Source organism: Monodelphis domestica, chromosome 3 (assembly GCF_027887165.1).
Source record: "Monodelphis domestica isolate mMonDom1 chromosome 3, mMonDom1.pri, whole genome shotgun sequence".
NCBI lineage: Eukaryota > Metazoa > Chordata > Mammalia > Didelphimorphia > Didelphidae > Monodelphis > Monodelphis domestica.
This window is the reverse complement of record NC_077229.1, coordinates 95,365,141-95,385,382: the sequence shown is the minus strand read 5'-3', so window position 1 is coordinate 95,385,382 and position 20,242 is coordinate 95,365,141. Positions and strand designations below refer to the sequence as shown.

Below are 20,242 nucleotides of genomic sequence, written 5' to 3'. Positions count from 1 at the left end.
ATAGCTGAATTCCTTGGCGACCTTAAATTAATATATATCAGTCTTTTAAAGTGATTTCCTTGTCACACTACCCAAAAGTAATTAAACTATACTTGCTTGCTCTTAACTAAGACGTTTGACCTTCTTGGCAGTTCCAGTTAGGGACAAGAGGTACCAGTAATGCATTCATTCTAAAAGGAAGTCTTCAATGGCTAGATTCCCCAACTTTAAACAGAGGAAACCAAAAAAGACCTCTGAAAAGAAAGGAGGGAAGAAGAACCCAAGACAACAATATAGTATAAGAAGGGATGAGTCCATCCACAAAGGACTTATGACAGAAACATGGGTTCAATTTAGCCTGTCCTTCACTAATTTCCACCCCAATTCTCTTCTACCCCTGACCCTCACCATCCTTCTAGACCAGTGATGGGGAACCTATGGCACGTTGCCAAAGATGGCATGCAGAGCACTCTCTGTGGGCACACAGTTGCCCCGCCCCCCAGTTCATTACTAGAAAGGCAGAGGGACTCTGGTGGAGCTGCTCCCCTCTTCTTCTCTACCATGCCTAATGTCATTTTTCCACATCCCCACCCCTATGCCCAGCAGCCCAATGGGAATGCACAGGGGTAAGATGTGTGACTCACAGGTGGTAGAGCTAGAGGGGAGTGGAGCACTTGAGTCACTACCCTCTCCCTCTCTCCACTTGCCAAAGACATTCCTCACTTCACCCACCACCCCCTGCCCAGTAGTCCAATGGGAACACTTCCTCCCCCCTCCCCCATGTGGAATAAAGGAGAGGGTAGAGAGGGGCATGGCACACAATCTCTAAAAGGTTCAACACCACTGTTCTAGACTTTCTGCAAGTTCATATTCAGATATCAGTTAGTCATTAACAAATACTCTATCCTGAATGTCTATATACTGAAATATTTAAAGAGGAAAAAGGAATTCTGTATACCTTGCCCTTGAAGAGCTAAAATTCATCAATTATTTAATAGGAATAATAATAAGCTAGTATTCATATAGTGCTTTAAAGTTTATAAAACACTTTATAATCATTATCTCATTTTATCTGGTTAGGCTGTTGCTATTATAAGTAAGTGCTATTATTACATTTTACAGATGAGTAAACAGATTAAGTGACTTGCCCAGAGTCAAAAAGCTAGAAAATATCTGAGACTGGATTTGAACTGAGATCTTCCTGGCTTCAGGTCCAGTGCTCTATCCCCTATACCACCTAGCTGGCAAAACAAGGAGTTGGACAAGAAGGGGGGGAGTGGTATAACACTGATACAAAATCTATGACATATAATCTCCACTAAAGAACAACTTTGGGATCTCATCATGCCATACCACCAACCCTGGTTCTTAAAGACTATTCTAGTGAAACTCAAGATCTAACAAGTCCTACCAAGCTGGAAAGTTTTGTTTGGTCTGAGTGTTCCATCTGAGGATTCACCTAGCTAAGTGAGGAAAGGCTTATTGCCACACATTTGGTCTTCAGGTTACAAGGATTTTAACCATAGTAATTAATTGACTAAGGGGCAGCTGAGTGGCAATCTGGACTTAATAGAGAGGAATACCCAGGTATACTGACAAAATCCCAAACTTCAAAGTAAGTTGAAGCATAATTAAAGTGACAGAAACAAAAATGTAGGGACTGTGCTAGAGCCAGTTGAAGAGGCCTTTGAGAAGGGATTGGGGGGGGGGGGGGAAGCTGGTTGCCTCAATAGACTGATAGTCAGGCCTAGAGACCAGAGGTCCTGGGTTCAAATCAGGCCTCAGATACTTCTTAACTGTGTGACCCTGGGCAAGTCACTTAATCCCCATTGCCTAGCCTTTACCACTCTTCTGCCTTGGAACCAATACACAGTATTGATTCTAAGATGGAAGGTAAGGGTTATTGGGGAGGGGTGGGGCAGAGAATGGATTGTTAAATTCTCAGTGTAGGGGTGGCTAGGTGGCTCAGAGGATAGAGAGCCAGACCTGGAGGTGGGAGGTCCTGGGTTCAAATTTGACCTCAGATATTTCCTAACTGTGTGACCCCGGGCAAGTCATTTAGCTCCAATTGCCTAGCCCTTATCATTCTTTTGCTTTGGAACTAATACTTAGTATCAGTTCTGAGACAGAAGATAGGACTTTAAAAAAATTCTCAGCGTATACCTTGTTATTGTTCAGTCATTTCAACCATGCCCAACTCTTCATGACTCCCTTTGGGGTTTTCTTGGCAGAAATCTAGCTAATTTTACAGAAGAGGAAATGAGGCAAACAGGGTTAAGTGACTTGCCCAGGGCCACATGGCTAGGAAGTATCTGGGGATGGATTTGAACTCAGATCTTTCTGATTCCAGAACTGGTGCTCTGTCCACTGTGTCACCTACCTGTCCTACACCCTGGAAATTGACAAATGCTACAAATCTTGATTTATTATTCTGTTGATTGTCAAGACTTGGGAAAGTGGTAATAAAAATGTCAATAATGTAGATTAAACTTAAAAGTGTGCCATGGGGTGGGGGCAGCAAGGTGGCATTTCCTAGCTGTATGACCTTGGCCAACTCACTTAACTCCCATTGCCTAGCCATTATTGTTCTTCTGCTTTAGAACTGATACATAGTATTGATTCTAAGATGGAAGGAAGGAAAGGGTTTGGGGTTTTTTTAAGTGTACCATGGGTACGTTCTTGGAGAGCCATTTGTTAAACAATTTACCAGCACACCCCTGCATAAATGTCTCTACATGTTACTGCTAAGTAATAAAGATGAACTAAATAATCTACCTATATTTTCAGGAGTCCACGCAGGTCCTGGAAGTGGGAATAACCAAACCCAGGTACTCTAGAGGAAAACAAGAGTATCTAGAGAGTAAATCCCAAGATTCAGTGAGAGGTACTAACAAGAATGGGAAACAGAGTCAAAGTGCTAGGGGGAAATGAAGCATAATGGAGCTGGCTTGTTCTAACCCTGTACAGGGCTAAAGATAAAAGTTTGTTTGAACAGTGCAAAAAGAAAGTATTCTCATAGTAACCTGAGAGAACTTCTGCATGAAACAGGAAGGGTTGGAGGATCCAAATGTATAAAAGATTGTTTTAAAAGTTGGCCCTGAGTTGTATTTTTGAGCGATAAACACAGTCACCATCATGGCATCCGAAGCACCGGAGGGTTCTTTAAGACTGTCCCTGCTCCAAGCTGAGGCAGAGGGTCCATCCATATAGTCTAGCAGCTAGAAAGCTGGTCCCCTGAGAGAGGAAGGCAATACGTTGGAGAATGACAAGACTGCGGAAGTCAACAAAGAAGAAGAGGAAACAACAGCATAGTAGCACAGTTACAAAAGGCAAAGCCACAATGGTCCTGGGAGCAATGCTATAGGAGAAGAGAATGGGGGTGGGAGACATGGAGGGGAGGAGAAAGTGTGACAACCAGTGAGCAGGCAGGAAGAATGGAAAAGTACTAATGAAGGGCCTCCGGAAGGGAACAATGACACATGGGAGAAAAAAAAACAACAACCCTGGCTTCTCCTTACTGGAACCCCAGCCAGTGAGCACTCTGGTCCATGGACTGTATAAATGGGAAGGGGGAAGGACTCCCTGGCAAGGGGCCTCAAGATGTGCTGTGGGCTCAAATACAAATGGAAGAGGGGAATTTTTCACTAATTTATCCCACCAATGTATAATCGCTGATAACAAGGAGTTAACATCTTCCTGTCCCTTTAGGCACATCTTTCTCTGACTGAATTGCTCACCATTGGCTAGGGGGGAAATTGGCCATACCTGGAGTCTTCTCAATAGCTAAGCCTCCCAGGATGGGGTTCAGGTTGGTTTAGGCCAAGAACTGCTTTCTAGACAAGATCCCTCAACCTATACCAGTGAGCAGCAGGGAGCAAGGAGGGAATTTTGACTTCCCCCAAGCAACCACAGCATCTTGTATCAGAGGTACTCCAACCGTAGAACAATAGAACATCCCTACCTGCCCCCAACTCAACCAGAAATTCAATAGTCTAGTTTGAAAGAATTAAAGAGAACAAGACACAGCTACAGTGATACACAGATGGGGGGGCAGGGGGGGAAGGGAGCAAGGAATAAGGATCAAGAAGCATTTTCTCTTGCAGCAAAGAAGAAGGTTAAACACAATTTCAAGAATTAGCCCTGGAAATGAAAAGCTGAACTACGTTCAGAGAGGGGAACACACTTGGATCCCAGTTGAGCAAACTCATCCCACAGAGGATGTACCTGCAGGGAGCAGCACAAGAACACCAAGAGGGAAGAAAAGAAATCAGAAGCCCTCCAGTACCTTTGGCATGAGTTGACTTAGCCACATGTATTTTAATCAATCAATCGATCGATCGATCAATTAATTTTAATTAATGGCACTGTAGCTTAAGGGTGTGCCCTCTCCTACCATGGATCATACATGTATATCTGAGAAAGTGAGTCCCAGTTTGGAGGAAAGACTGTTTAATAAGCTACTGTGGGAGTCAGGAAGGTAGCCTAGAGGGGGATGCTATACTTTTTTCCTATGGCCATTCATTTGAAAAATAAAACTTTGGGGACAGCTAGGTAGCACAGTGGACATAGTGCCAGGCCAGGGCCAATCAGGGACACTTGGATTCAAATCTGTCCTCAGACACTTCCTAACTGTGTAACTCTGGGCAAATCACTTAGCCCCATTTGCCTAGCCCCTACCCTTCTGTGTTAGAGTTGTTACTAAGACAGAAAGGAAGGGTTTAAACAAGAAAAAGAAAACTTTTATATTTTGAATTTTATGGGCCTAAGGGCTTTTGAAGGTGAGTTCAAAGAATGAAAGAACCTTAATTCTAACCCCAAAGTGTCCCAAGGTACTTCATACCAGGAAGAAGCCCCCGACATGAAGTTTGGAGAAGCTCAACACTGGAAAATAATGAAGATCTTTGGCCATAGCAATTCACACAGGCAGTGTACTAAGCCATGTAAGGAGTATATCATTTAGAGCAGCCTTGGTGAATGTTCTCCAGTTCAGGTGCCCAGAGGGCAAATTCAAGCTGTCTGTGAGACCCCCACCCTAATACTCAAGAGAGCAGTGGCTGAACAGAAGAGTGAGGCATGCAAAAAATGTCCTCAGGTGCTGGGAAGACCAGGATAGAGCAGCTCCTTGAGTGGCACATGTGCCAATATTTCACCAATGCTAGTTTAGAGGAAGCACTCATATTAATGAAATTACAGTGGTTTAAAATAAATGTGACCAAGATATCATACTGTTATACTTAATAAAGTTAACTCTTCATTATATAGTTTATAAGATTTAGAAGTTACAAAGGTCCTTCAGAGATCATATAACCTAATTCACTCACTTTATAGCTAAACTGAAAGCCAGCAAAGGGCAACTAGGTGGCTCAGTGGATAGAATGCCAGAACTGGAGTATGGAAGACTCATCTCCCTGAGTTCAAATCCAGTCACAGATACTTACTAGCTATGTGACTAGCAGGTCACTTTAACCTTATTTGCCTCAGTTTCCACTTCTGCAAAATGGCTCAGAGAAAGAAATGGCAAACCACTGCAGTATCGTTGCCAAGAAAACCCCAAATGGGATCACAACATGTCAGATACCACTGTAAACAATAAAAACCCAGCAAAGGGAAAGCGCTTCCCAGTCATACTAATAGAGAGAAGATGATAACAAAAAACAATTTCTGTATTTTTCTAGTAATGCATTATATGACTTTGTAGCATCCACTCATTCAGCAAGCATTTCCCGAGTATAACCTAAGTACCGGGCAGCACAAGTAAAGAGTAACAGCAGCCATTTCTTTCCTAATTATATTTCACTTAGGCTAATATTAAAATCAGTTTGTGTCCCCTAAGCACCAAGCAGCTGAACAGCTGGCCAAAGCAATCTGAAAGGCAGGCCAGCAGTTAGAAATTGGCTCAGTTTGAGGCATATTGTTGTATTTAATGGCCCTGGTTAAGAAGCCCAACATCTCCCAGGAAAGCCACACAGCACCACCTTGTGGTGCTCACATGCCACGTGGCTAGACTCCCCAAAAGAGCCTGATGAGACTCTCGCTTTGTTCCTTTTTGTTCCCCTTCTCTCTCTCTGCTCCTCTGGGTAAATCCATCTCATCTCCTTCTGATCCCAGAGAGGGGATTTGTGGGGGAAGGATGCCCACTTTCCAAGAACAATGTGGGTTCCCTTTAGGTCATTTAATAGAGTATTTTAATATTATTTGTATTTTTACTCCAGTAGCCAGAATGTCGGGGCACTAAAGTGTTAATGACAAAGAGGCTAAAAATAAAAACCCTCCACACATGACATGCTGGCCCTGAAGCAAACCTCTCCTCTCAGCTCTGCTCTCCCAGCTCTCTCTTCTCTAGAGCCCTCTCCTTTCCCTTTTCTTATTTCTCCCTGCTCTGAACAGGTTCTCTCCTTCCACTGGCATTCTGCTCCTCAGCCCACTGAGCATTCTTTAAAAAAATTAAAAATTAATAAATACATAAATTTTCATTACAATTTTAAAATTCTTTTTGAAATATTATACATAAATATAATGGAAGCATCAATGAAACAAATACAAGTAATAAAAGCTTCCATGAAACCCTCAGCATCTAATAAAAATAGAACCGAATGGAACATCAAACAAAATAAGCATTTTGTTTTGTGTTACTTTCCAGGAGTCTCTAAAGTTCCATAACCTTGATGTTGTTTTCTTTCTTTTAGACAGAGTCAATATGACTCTATATAGTTATGATTCTGCTGGTCCTGAATTATATGACTTTATTTAGGTCTCTCCATATTTACTTGCTGCTTCATATTTATTATTTTTGTAGCATGAGAAGTAACATGGTATAGTAAACAAAGTTAACCTTGGAGTTAGAAAAACATAAGTTCAAGTCCTGCCTCTGATGCATGCCCTGGACAAATCCCTTAACGTCTCAGTGCCCCCGAGTAATTCTCTTAGACTCTTAAGCTACAGAATCAATTGGAGGCAATCAGGGAAGATGGGCCTGAAGGAGGAAGGAGGAGGAAGAGAGTAGTAAGAAGAGGAAGAAAAGGAGAAAAAGAAAAAAAAAGGAGGAATAGGAGGAGAAGGGGAAGGGGTGGGGAAAAGGTGAAGGGAAAAGATGGGGAGGACAAGAAGGAGGAGGAGGAAGAGGAGGGGGAGGAGGAGGAGGAAGAGAAGAAGAAGAAGAAGAAGAAGAAGAAGAAGAAGAAGAAGAAGAAGAAGAAGAAGAAGAAGAAGAAGAAGAAGAAGAAGAAGAAGAAGAAGAAGAAGAAGAAGAAGAAGAAGAAGAAGAAGAAGAAGAAGAAGAAACAAAGAAACAAAGAAACAAAGAAACAAAGAAAGAAGAAGAAGAAGAAGAAGAAGAAGAAGAAGAAGAAGAAGAAGAAGAAGAAGAAGAAGAAGAAGAAGAAATAAGATGGTGATTGTTGCAATTGTCCAGGTGAGAGGTGATGAGGGCCTGTGTTAGTAATTCTGTGAACAAAAAGAAAGAGATAGACATGAAGGACATGGAGATTGAAATGACAGGATCTGACAACTGATTGGATATGAGGGATGAAAGTAAGGCATTAAGGATGAAGTCAAGGTCATGAGTGGTAGTACCTTTAAAGCTAATAAATAGCATTGAAAGAGGTTAAACTTGGAGAGAAAAAATAATGTAATCTTTGATGTAGAACACAATTCAACCATGCCTGCTCATCCTTTGTGATTCACTGAAAATGAAAAGGAGGGAGGGGGGGAGGATGTCTGTATTACTCATAAGCAATTGGCTTAGAATACAGAGCCTGCCCTGGGCATCTTCCATAGCCATGAGTTGAGGAGAGAGGGAGGAGAGAAGGTAGGGTGTACGGAGACTGCAGGGAGACAGGGAATTTTGTCTGTGCAGCTGCTGAAGATGCCTGGGTTACCAGTTAGTCCATAATCATCCCAAGGTACTAACTTCCTCCTGAGTAACAGGCCAAAGATGGGACTAGATAGAGTGGGACTAGACTGGGTGATACTGAAGGAAGTTGGGGAGGGAGGAGATACTTATGTACCATGGCTATCTTGGGGTGAATAGGACATAACTCATATTCCCATCCCTTTAAATGGTTGATGATGGCCCCTTGAGAGTACACAATCTCCACTTCATATATCATTGCCCTTTAGCATCATAATATTCTATGGCATTAAATATACTTTAATTCATTTATCCATTTTCTGACCATTAGTTATATCCATTGTTTCTAATTTTTTTTAGAAGTAGAGCATTTATAAATTTCCTTCTTTCTTCTTTATATTTTAGCACACAGTCCTAGGAATTGATGTTCCCACAAGATATGACTGAGCATCCTCTCAGACTATATCAATACACCTTCTGTTCAGTGTCACTACATTTCATCCAATGGTTTTCTTTGTTTTTTTTTAACACTTACCTTCTGTCTTATAATCAATAGTGTATTGACTCCAAGGCAGAAGAGTGGTAAGGGCTAGGCAATAGGGGTTAAGTGACTTGCCCAGGGTCACACAGCTAAGAAGTATCTGAGGTCATATTTGAACCCAGGATGTCTCATCTCTAAGTCTTGTTCTCAATCCCCCATCTAATTTAGGCTTTCAAGAACTTCTAATAACTAGTCTAATGGTCTTCTTTGATTGAGTCAAAGATTGTGTTCTCATCAGACTTGTGTAATTTCTATAAGTGGGGCAGAATGATAAGTGACTAATTCAATGGCATATCAATGGCCTTGTTCCCACCTAGTTCATATCTCCAGCTGGCAAATTCATAAAGTTGACTTGCATTTTTCTGATTATTAGAGATTTTAAGCTTCTTTTATGTAATTAACAGTTTCTATTTCCTTCCTCAAAAATTATGCTTTGACATTTGTTCCATCAGGGAGTATGTATCATTTCATTATAGATTTTTAATCCAGACTTGAACAAAGGATGAAATAGGCTCATAGGATGCTTTAGGATCAGAAGGAAGATTAATAATCATATTGGTCAACCCTTTGACTTTACAGATATGGAGACTGTTGTCCAGATGAGCCAAATGACTTCATCAAGGCAACAAGAAAGGGGCAGGATATGAATTTATAGGAGTTAGTTCTTCAAAGGACCTTAGATATCCTCCAACTCAACAGTTTCCATTTTCAGTAGAGGAAATTGAGACTTTGAGAGATTAAAAGACTTCTCCCTGGGGAAGCTAAGTGACTCAGTGGACTGAGAGCCAGGTCTAGAGATCAGAGGTCCTGGGTTCAAATCTGAATTCAGATACTTCTTAGCTGCATGACCCTGGGCAAGTCACTTAACCCCCATTGCTTAGCCCTTACTGCTCTTCTGCCTTGGAACCAATACACAGTCAGAAAGAAGATAAGAGTTAAAAAAGAATTTCCCCCAAGGTCAGACAAGGACAAAGTAGTACAGCCAGTGCTTGAACCTGGGATGGGTCTAATCCCAGATCTTCTGGAGCCCAAGGGAAAATGGTTTCTCTCTTCCTCTGTTTTTGGATGAAGAAGAACATGAAAATTATCAGGTATGTATTATGCAGTTACTTGTCTTTGCCCTGCTCCTGAAGAGGCCCAAGGCTGGGGTAATCAAAATATTATTTACATTGGGCTTTGGAATATATTACCGTTGGGGTGAGGGGAGGAAGGAGACGACATGCGGTGCAGGTTAATCTTCCTAATTATGTTTTGTTTGGTCTGGTGTTAAAATTAGTTTGCATCTCTTGAGAGCATATAGAGCAGGGCATTAGGGAAAGGTGGCCAGGAGTGTGATGAGTGTTGACAGCCTATCCAGGATTCAAAACTCACCTGGAGAGGTCCTCAAATAGACATTCTTTGTGAAGAAAATTAAACTATTGGTTCCCATCCAGTTTTCACCTCACCAGTTCCTGAGTAGATGGTGATGGTACCCAAGGGAAGCCTGAGTTTGGGGTATAATTCAGAGATGTGCTTTCCTTGATGATATTTGGCTCCCTGCTGATCTGATCACAGTGGGAAGCTTAAGCTGCCCCACCCCCAGGTATCTATCTTGTACACAAACAAAGTATATTCTTGGATCCAAATTAACCAACAGCAAGGTTAAACTAGACTAAAGTGAGACCTAGCATAATGGCTTCCACTGTGCTTAGTTTGCTTGGGGGCAAAACTCCAGAACTGCCCCACATACATAAGAACCAAACTAAATGAATTTCTGAGCATATGGCAGAGGCTATGTGCTGGGTCAGGATAGGGAAGACAAATTTGCAAGCAACCCAAAATGCAGCTAGAACTGATTACTCCCTGGTGAGAATAAACCATGTCACAGCTGGTTTCTTTCCTTGCCTGCTCTTCCCATAACCCCTGACTACCCAATCACATAGGGCAGCTAGGTGGCACAGTGGATAGGGTACCAGGTCTGGAGTCAGGAAGACTCAGAACCTGAATTCAAATCTGGCCTCACACACTTACTAGTGGTGGTCACTTAACCCTGTTTTCCTCCATTTCCTCATCTGTAAAATGAGCTAGAGAAGGAAATAGCAAACCAGTCCAGTATCTTTGCCAAGAAACCCCCAAATGGGGTCACAAAGAGTTGAATGTGACAAACTGGATCTCATTGCAGGAATCAATGCAAATTCCCACTCAAGGAAAATAAGGTCATGGAACCATAGATTTAGAGGCAATGAATGTTAGACTTCATCTAGTCTAACCCCCTCTTTTTGCAGATGATGAAACTGAGACCCAAGAAGATAAGTGATTTGCCCTCAATAATATAGCTGATTCACAGCAAAGTGAGAATCGGAATGAAAGAGGCTATAGTTTGTAGACTGTAGGCCAGTGAACTTGACTTCAGTTCTCAACACAATTCTGGAATGTGTTATTAAAGGGGATGGTTAGTGAGCATTTAGACAAGGAAGCAATGAGCCTCCTTGAAGGTGCTCTCTGGCTCCAAATCTTCAGTCCTATGATCAAGCAGGGGGCATGCCAGACTCACCTCATTTCATTATTGATGGAATTATTAGACCAGTGGAACAAGATGTCATGGATAGACTTTACCTGGAGATTGACAAAACATTTGACAAAGACTCTTGTGTTTTTCTTGTGGCAAAGATTAATAGGCATGTGCTAGAAAATAGTAATTTAGGTGGAGTTAGAAGTATTTGAATATCGATTTTCAGTGATTTGTTGAAGAGTACTGTAGAAAGAGGGGCTAAAGATTTAGATTTATGCCTATCAGAAATTCAAGCCAATTTGTGAAGAGGTGTTTGATGAAATACTACAAGGATCTGTAGCTGGCCCTATTCAGGGTAAAATTTCTAACAATGTGCAATGTAAAGCAGTAGAGCACTGAATTTGGAGTCAAAGGATTTAGGTTCACTCTGTCTCTATCTGATAATTAGAAAGATTACAATCCCTTGAAGGCACGGTTATCTCATCTATAAAATGAGAGGGTTGGACTGGATGACCTCCAAGTAGGGGTGTGCTGACAACTATTTAACAATCAGCTAAAAAATCCCCAAACAAACACAGAGACATTCTTTAAAGTTTAATCTGCATTATTAACATTTTCATCTTCACTTTCTTAAATCTAGACAGTCAACAAAATAATAAATCAAACCCTGTTTTACTGATTTCCCAGATGTAAATGCTCACTGAATATTTGTATTGGCTCTGGAAAATCCTTTGAGCTGGCTCTAGCACATTTCTGTTTCCAAGGTCCCTTCCAGATCAAAACACATGCTCTTATCTCTTGAATAAGAGCATAGGACATATGTTCACCAAATTTGTGAGTGATAGCTAACATGTTAGAATTGGGGGGCCAAAAAGATATGAACAATTTTGAATTTGTATCCCAAGCCAATAAAACTATGTCCAGAGTAAGGGAAGCAGTGGAACCTCATTGTACCCTGTCCCAGTCAGACCACATCTGGAGTTTATTATAGTCAATTCTGGGTCTGATATTTTAGGTAAGGATGTGTACAACCTGGAAAATGTGCAGAGAAAAGTGACCAGGATGATGGGGTAACTGGAGATCAAGTCATATGAGGACTAATTGAAGGAAGTGAAGATGTATAGCCTGGAGAAGATTTATCAGGGGCATAATAGTTGTCTTCAACTATTTGAAGAGCTGACTTATGAAAGAGAAATTAAATCTCATCCTGCTAAATTACAGAGGTCACAACTAAGAAAAAAGAAGAAAACCATAAAGAGAAAGGTTAGACTTAAACTAAGGAGAAACTTCCTAATAGTTATGGCTATTCAAAATTGGAACTGGTGGCCTTGAGTTGCAGATTACCACTCACCAGAAGTCTTCAAGAGGCTGGATGACCACTTGTCAGGTATGTTTTAGAGTAGATTCTGGTTCAAGTATGGTTGAGGCAATGTGGAATAATTGGTGAAGCAGCATTTTGTAGTGGCAGATCAATGAATCTTCTGGACATCAATTTCTTCACCTGCATAATGTAAATATTGACACCTCAAACAAGGTGACATCTAGAAGGAGTTTTTCAAGTGTGAAAGTGATGTGTAAATATCAGATGTCACTATTATTTTTACTGTCTTATTATTATTATGTCCCTGAAGACCCTTCAAATTCTGTGACTCTGAGATACCAAATACAATGTTCTTTTCATTACCCAATGGCATTTCTCTCATTTAGAATAATTTCCTGGTTCCATCTAGAATCATAAAATACATGAGAACTTAAAAGACATCTATTCTCCAGTGGCCCTACAACATCCCCTACAAGTAGAAAATAAAACCAAAGAAAGAGAAGTAGCATTAAGTTATGTAAATATTATATTATACCCTATGAGTAGCTAAAAATCAAATTGTGTTGGGGATGGCTAGGTGACTCAGCAGATTGAGAGGCCTATAGATGGGAGGTCCTGAGTTTAAATCTGGCCTCAGATACTTCCTAGTGGTATGACCTTGGGAAATTCACTGAACCCCCATTGCCTAGCCCTTACCACTCTTCTGTCTTGGAACCACTATACAGTATTCATTCTAAGATGGAAGATAAGAGTTTAAAAAAAAAAGAATCAAAATATGTTGACTCTTCAATAGTGTCAGGGGTAAAAATCAGACCAAAGGGACTAAATCCTCCATCCCCAAGTCATGGGACCAGAGAATCTAAAAATCAAAGTCAGAAGGCACCCTTACCTGCCCCCCCACCCCATTTTACAAATGAAGAAGCTGAGGCCCAGGGAGTATTAAACTTATTCAAAGTCATACAAGTAATAAGAGGAGAGTAGCTAAGGGTAAGGTAGCTATGAGTACTCTAAATTGGTTTATACTATAAGGTCTACCCCACTTCATATATAACTTCACAAAGAAATCTCAGTTCACATGTTCCATTCTCCTATTAAATGATTTGGTCAAGATCATTGAAAAGAACCAGAGACAAGATTTGAACCCAAGTCCTCTCCCTCCCAAGCCAGTGTTCTTTTCATACTATACTCCCTCAAAAAGACTTGTACTTTGCTGCCCCATTGTCATGTGAGAGGAGTTCATGGACAATCAGGTTAGTCTGGCATGACCTGTTTTTGTTCATGATTCATGATGTCTCTTAATGGTCTCTGCTTTTACTTCTACATGTTCACAAAGCATCCCCTTCAATATCAAATATTTATAAGTGATGCTATGTACAGAAGACCATGCAAAGACTGGGAGAGAATAAAAATCTAGATAAAAAGGTCTATATAGACTATCTTATAATCTAGTCAAAGGATAAGACACACACACACACACACATATATATAGATATGTAGTGATATTTGTAATATGGAAATATTCATTACACATACATTAGACATATAAAACCAAGTGCTATAGAAGGTGAGAAAAGGAAGACTGGAATAATGGATTGGGTAAAGGAAGGCTTCATAACTAGGGTAGCATTTTATTTGTGTTCTATCACAAGGATAAGATTTAGCAGGTGGAAAGTTGCTGAAAATGTAGGGAGAACATCCAAGGTATAAGGAACAACTTGATCAAAGATCCAGAAGTGGAGAATCCCAGGACATCTTCAAGGAACAGAAAAATCAATCCAGATTGGTTAGAACCTTGAAGGGAATAAGTATTATCAGACTCAAAAATCAGGGTGCAACACTGTTGTAGCAAGAAACTAGAAACAAAACATATGACCCTCTTTTGGGAAATGGCTATACAACTTGTGGTACATGACTATAATGGAAAAATATTGTGCTATAAGACAGTTAATATGATGAAAACATCACAGAAGAATGGAAAGATTTATATGAACCAATGCAAAGTCAATTTGGCAGAACCAGGAAATAATAGATACAGCAACTATAGTAATGTAAATGGAGAGAATAACAATGAAAAAACCAAAACCAAATTCTGTGAACTTATAATGAGCAGACATAGCCCCAAAGAAGAGATATAAGAAGACACTTCTCCCCATTTCTTTGCTGATTTGGGGAAATATGGTTGTAGAAATACTACATAGGAATGTTGGGGAGAGGTTAATGTGTTGATTTATTTTTGCTGAACTTTTTTATTTCATCTACTCTCTCCCTAATCCTAACACCAGCTCTGAGGCAGATGAAGGCATAGAATATAGATTATTAGACCTGGAGTCAAGAAGACCAGGATCCAAATATGGCCTCAGACACTAGCTCTGTGGTTCTGGCAAATCACTTAACTCTGCTTCAGTTTATTCATCTGCAAAATGAGCTGGAGAAGGAAATGGCAAACCATTTATATATGACCCTGAGCAAATAATTTCATTTCTATATCTACCTCAGTTTCCTCAACCATAATAATCATAGAGAGATGGTACTAGCATTAAAGATGCTGTGGAAAGGCTTACTATAGATTTTATCTGGGAACTGAAAGAAGTAAAAGAAGCCAGGAATGAGAAAATTCCATACATGGGAGACAGCAAGAGAAAATGAACTCAGTTGGACAAGGCTTTGTTTTGCGCAAGAATCACAGTGTACGTTAGGGTGAGTAATGTATCAGACGACAAGAAGGAAGTTATAAAGGGCTTTAAAAGCCTCTAGAGTTTATTGTAAGGATAGCTAAGTGATTCATGAATAGAGTACCAGACCTGGAGTCAGGAAGACCTGAGTTCAAATCTAGTCTCAGACATTTACTAGTTATGTGACCCCAGGCAAGTCACTTAAGCCTGTTGTCTCAGTCCTTCATCTGTAAAATGAGCTGGAGAAAGAAATAGCAAATCATTCCAATATCTTAGTCAAAACTCTCAATGAGGTCGCACAGAGTTGAACATAAATAAAATGACTCAACAAAAAGAATTTATTGAGTAGTGGGGTAATATGTTTGGACTCACACTGTGGAAGGCAGCTGAGCAAAGCATTGAATGGAGTAGGGAGAGGCTTATGGCAGGGAGACCTAGGTAGGCTCTTAAAACACTCCAGATGTGAGGTAATGAGGGCCTGCACAGAAAAGTCTTATAAGAGAGATGTTTATTGCAAAGGTAAAAATCCAAACCTGGAGGCAGAGCAAATATGGCTTGGTCCACCTTAGCTTAACCAGGACCCTGTTGGTATCTCTTTTCATGCCTAGAATTGCACATGAAACAAGTGGCATGGTCAGAATTTGAACCCTTCTCCCAAGACTTGAAATCACTTGCACTTTGCTCTTTCTCCAGGACCTTGAGATTGAGATGAAATGGATTTGGACATTTTCAGAGATTAATAAGTACATTGCAAAGAGATAGCATGGAGCTCTCCAGGGTCTGAAAAAAAAAAGGCAGGGAAAGAATGTACACGGATTGCAATTCATATCCAACAGTGCAAAGGACTAGCAGCCACCAGGTGAAATGCAATATTTAGATAAGAGATTCCCCCTTCTCTCAGACATCTTAAAGTCTAATAGAGTGATGAGCTAAGTGTCCAGGTACAAGTATGGATGTGCTGGAGCCAGCTCTAACCTGCTTGAGAAGAAACTGTTCCATTTTCAAGGTGAGCATTTATACCTCAGAAATTGGTCATCACTATGAATCAGGACTCAATTTATTGCAGATTAAATCTAAAAGTATGTGCTCATACATTTTTTTCAGGCAAGCTAGGTTGTTAAACATTTACTAGCACAATGCTGGATTGCTTTATAAACCTTTGGTTGTGCTCAGCAGGATTGTGGTAGAAGGCTCAGGGAATGAAATCATCATCAGACTAGAAGATAATAACAGCAACAAGTAGCATTTATAGTGCTTTAAGGTTTATAAAGTGTTTCATATTGATTATTTTGTTTGATGTGGGCAGCTAGGTGGCACCATAGGTCATAGAGTGCTGGGCCTGGAGAAAGGAAGACTCACCTTCCTAAGTTCAAATCCAGTCTCAGATACTAGCTGTGGAGCTCTAGGCAAGTCACTTAACCCTGTTTTCCTCAGTTTCCTTATCTGTAAAATGAACTGGAGAGAAGGAAGTCACAAACCACTCCAGTATCTTTGCCAAGAAAACCCCAAATGGGGTCATGAAGGGTAGGACACAACTAGAAAATGACTCAGAAACAAAATTGTGTCTGAGCCTTATACCATTCCTGTTCAAGATCTCTTCAACCTTTTGCTTCTCTGAAATTTGGGGTCATGCTAAAGAATTGATATATGGAAACCATGCAGAAAAAGGATCAGTTTAAATTATGTAAAAGCAGGTACCACAAATGCTCACGGCAACACTGGAATCATTTCTGAGTGGTACGAATCTCAACCTTTCATTACATAGCTCTAAAACCATTACATGTCATTTTACAAAACATGTTAATTTTTTAATCTCTGAAAATGCCTGAACCTATTCATGTCAACCTCTACCTCAAGGCGCCATGGAAAGAATACTCAACTTTGAGTCATAAAATCTGCATTCAGATCCTGGCTATGCTATCTACTAATGGTGTGGCATTAGGTAAATCACTTTCCCTTTCTGGGCCTCAGCTTCCTCAGCAGTAAACTGAGGATGCTGGACTAGGTAACCTCTAAGATTCCTCCCAGCTCCATATATATGAGCCTATGAATTAAGGCACTCTGAAACTCCATATACCAAGATACTAAAATACTTCTGATGTAGCTTAGAAGGGGGGAGCTGAGAGATGGAGAGGTATCAGCTCAAGTCATGTCAGCTCAGCTGAAGCAGCTGTCAAGACAAAGATGCCTTGGGCTCATGCCTCCTCAACCCTTGCTCCTTTCCCTCCTGACAGTTTCTCACCCTCAGGCCAACATTCAAAACCCGGAAAAGACAGTCTGGGAATGTTTATGTTTTCACTACATGCCTCCTAGAAGCATCTGTTTTATCAAGTCATCAGGAAGGGAGAAGAGAAGGGCTCTAGAATCTCTCTCACTTTGAGTTTCTTAATACCTTTCTAAAGCCTGAGACAAAAGAACTCTACATCCTGGGGAGAGGATTCTGGACCAAAATGGATTAGTATAAAGGAGGCATAAAGATCTTTGATGGCTCTCATTTTGAGTAGGATGCAGAAGATGGAAAGAAATAAAAGGACTTAATATTAAGAGAGGAAATGGTTCTTAAATTGTAATTATCCCCAACAGTCTGAACTATATCTGCCAGTCTCCCTTTCACCAATGCACACACACACACACACACACACACACACACACACACACACACACACACACACACACACACACTGTATTTCACACACAAAATAAGAGCCAGGAGCTGAGTGTCTGGGAACTTTCTGATCCTAGGAACTAGATCCTTTCCGATCAAAGCCTTTGGCCACAATGTGACACCAAGCTAAACTAAACCCAATCACTTGCTAGGGATGATCTCCCTGCCTGGATCCTGAAGTGGAAAAGAGAGTACCGGCTTAATTAAAGTGGAAGAATTTAACAAAAAGAAATTAATTGTGATTAAAAAAAAATCATAGTTTCCTGGTACAGGGTACTAATATGGTCAATTCTTGCCCAACACAGGTAAAGAGTGTATCAGATGTTAGCTAGACTAAGGTTAAATATAGGTGGAATGAAGTAGCCATTTAAAATGAACATTTTAAACAAGTGTAAGATAGGCTTGAGTTTTCCCTCCCCCTATTGCCACTGTATAGCAATAACAGAAATGAGAGCTGGAAAGAAACCTTCCTACTTTCATTTCTGCCTATCAAGCTGATATTTTAACATAAAGAGAGATGACTGGTAACAGCCCCTCTTCTGTAATCTGCCTTATTTCCCCTCAAGCCCCCAATCCCACCCTTCTTTCCAGTCTTCACTCACCTGTATTTTATTGGATCCTTGGGGGGAAAGCAAAGCAGCTAGTGAGCGAAGGGTTAATATATCCAGCTGTGCTGAGTATCCCACCTCTTCTCCCCTAGTCTGCCCAGACCTTCTAAAGGCCAAGAATCCATTTCCAACATTACTGTGGGTCAAAAGGAAGCAAGAGATCTGGAGGGGGTCTGAAGTAGCTGGGGGAAATGGGAAGATCAGCCCTGTTCACAGCTTCATGCTTCCCATAAAAGGAACAACAGAAGAAAGCTGATGTGCCAGTTGCCAGAGTCCTGGCTGCTGGAGGGGGGGGAAATGAGGAGGAGGAAGAGAGGGGAGGAGGAGAAAGAGCAGGAGAAGAGAGGAGGAGGAAAGGAGAAGAGAGGAGGAGGGGGAGGAGGAGGATGAGGAGGAAGAGGAAGAGGAGAAGGGCAAGAAGGGGGGTTTCTCTTATGCTAGAAAGAAAGGAAAGAAGGAATAGGAAAGGGAGAGAGACCTAGCCGTCCAGCTCCAGTTCATCTTCAGCTTGAAGTGTTTCAAGGGGACACAGCATGAGAGACAGGAACCTGGCCAAGTATATTTCACCCTACCAACTTCCCTGACAAAATACAGTCTCCTTGTATCCCTTTAAATAATGCACTGACCTATCTGATATTTAGCCATTTTCAGGAATAATGGTATTTCTCTCACCAGCTCCTTTCTGCTTTGTGCTTCCTTTACAAAACCTTAGGGATGAAGGGGGAGGGGATGTGCCCGCCTGCCACCCCAAATCAGGTAAGGAGCAGTTCCTCTACAGGCAACTAGCAGAAGAGAAGTCAGAACTAGGGGGCGGGGATTTATAAAAGAGAAGAGAAAATAACCATTTCTTTTGGCCTTCCAATTCCCTTACCATCCCCCCATCTCATATCCCAAGTTATTTCTGTTTCCTGTCACCTTGCTATAGTTATTAACCAATTAAATTGGATTAAAACCAAATGCAGTTAAATTATTTATACCTTTTAAAAAGGATTAAAATCTAGTTCCAAATCTTCCCCTTGGGCTGTTTTCCTCATTCCTATCTCAATTAACTCTAAATTGTCTTCTCTACCTCTTCCTTGGACTGAGGTCTATATTATTAGAAAGAAAGGGGGATGGGGAGGAAAAGAAAGGACTTTTGACAAAAAATTCATCAGGATCACTTAGTTTCTGAAGAAGCAAGACTCAGCTGCACTAACTTTGATCCCCGGAAAGTTGAGGGATCCAGTGTCTTTTTTTAGAGGTCTTGTTTGTTTGTTTGTTTTTTAAACAGAAAACCAAGACCAAAAAAAAAAAACCATTTTGTTCTTTTGTTGGGAGATGTACTGGGGAAACCACATTCACCTTTTTTTTTTTAAGTGGGATCAAGAAAAGGAAAAGAAAGTACCTATTCTATGGGACTGGATAAGAAGAATCCAAACTGGGAATCCTTCTCACCCCATTGACTAGATCATGTGTCAGCCACATAATGGGAGTTGGACTCTGTAAGAGACACTGTCCTTAAGAATCCGGGCAGAGTTCCAAAGCAAAAAGGAAATCCTGGGCTGGATTATCCCAGAATTCATTTAATCTCTGCTCCCCTCAAGAAGCAAGGGGAGACTTCCTAGCTTTAAATAACCATTTTAAACTATTCTCTCTCAACCTTCTCCATCATGCAATGAGATGGTGTTTGTATATTTGTACAGCTTATCATGACTGCTTAATTATTCTCATTTTCAAAGCACACTGATTACATGAATCATCTAAGGACTAAAGTGACCAGACACCCTAACCTGGAAAGAATAATTATCTTTTTTCTTCTGATTTTTTGACCAGTGACTTAAAAATCATTTAAAACTAGAAATAATATGTCACTTTTTTTATTTGTAAATATCAAGAACAAGAATGCTGGATTGGGAGTTAAGAGATTTTGGGTTCAAATCTTGACTACCTATGTGACTTTAGGCAAGTCACTTAACCTATTTTTAAGGCTTTGGTTTCATAAAGGATAAAATGAGAGCACTGGATTTGATGACTTCCAAGGTCCCTTCAAGTTCTGAGTCTATAATCCTATGATTCATCTATATTCCTGTACTAGAAGGCAGTGACCAAGAAAGAGGGTAGAAAGCTTGTTTTTGTT

General features: G+C 40.7%; 1 protein-coding gene across 26 annotated transcripts in view; it reads right to left on the bottom strand.

Moving 5' to 3' along the window:
* Positions 1 to 18,636, bottom strand: part of CACNA1A (calcium voltage-gated channel subunit alpha1 A) — a 401,231-nt gene extending 382,595 nt beyond the window's left edge. For 10 of the 26 annotated variants that reach the window (XM_056822626.1, XM_056822630.1, XM_056822642.1 and 7 more), the window contains exons 1-2: positions 18,121 to 18,562; positions 12,212 to 12,361 (exon numbers count right to left, since the gene is read on the bottom strand). The gene's annotated coding sequence lies outside the window, so the exon portion shown is untranslated. Of the gene's footprint in view, positions 1 to 12,211; positions 12,362 to 18,120 lie in introns of all 26 variants that reach the window. The other 16 variants (XM_056822640.1, XM_056822643.1, XM_056822636.1 and 13 more) reach the window with 7 other exon arrangements.
* Between the last annotated feature and the right edge of the window lie 1,606 nt (positions 18,637 to 20,242).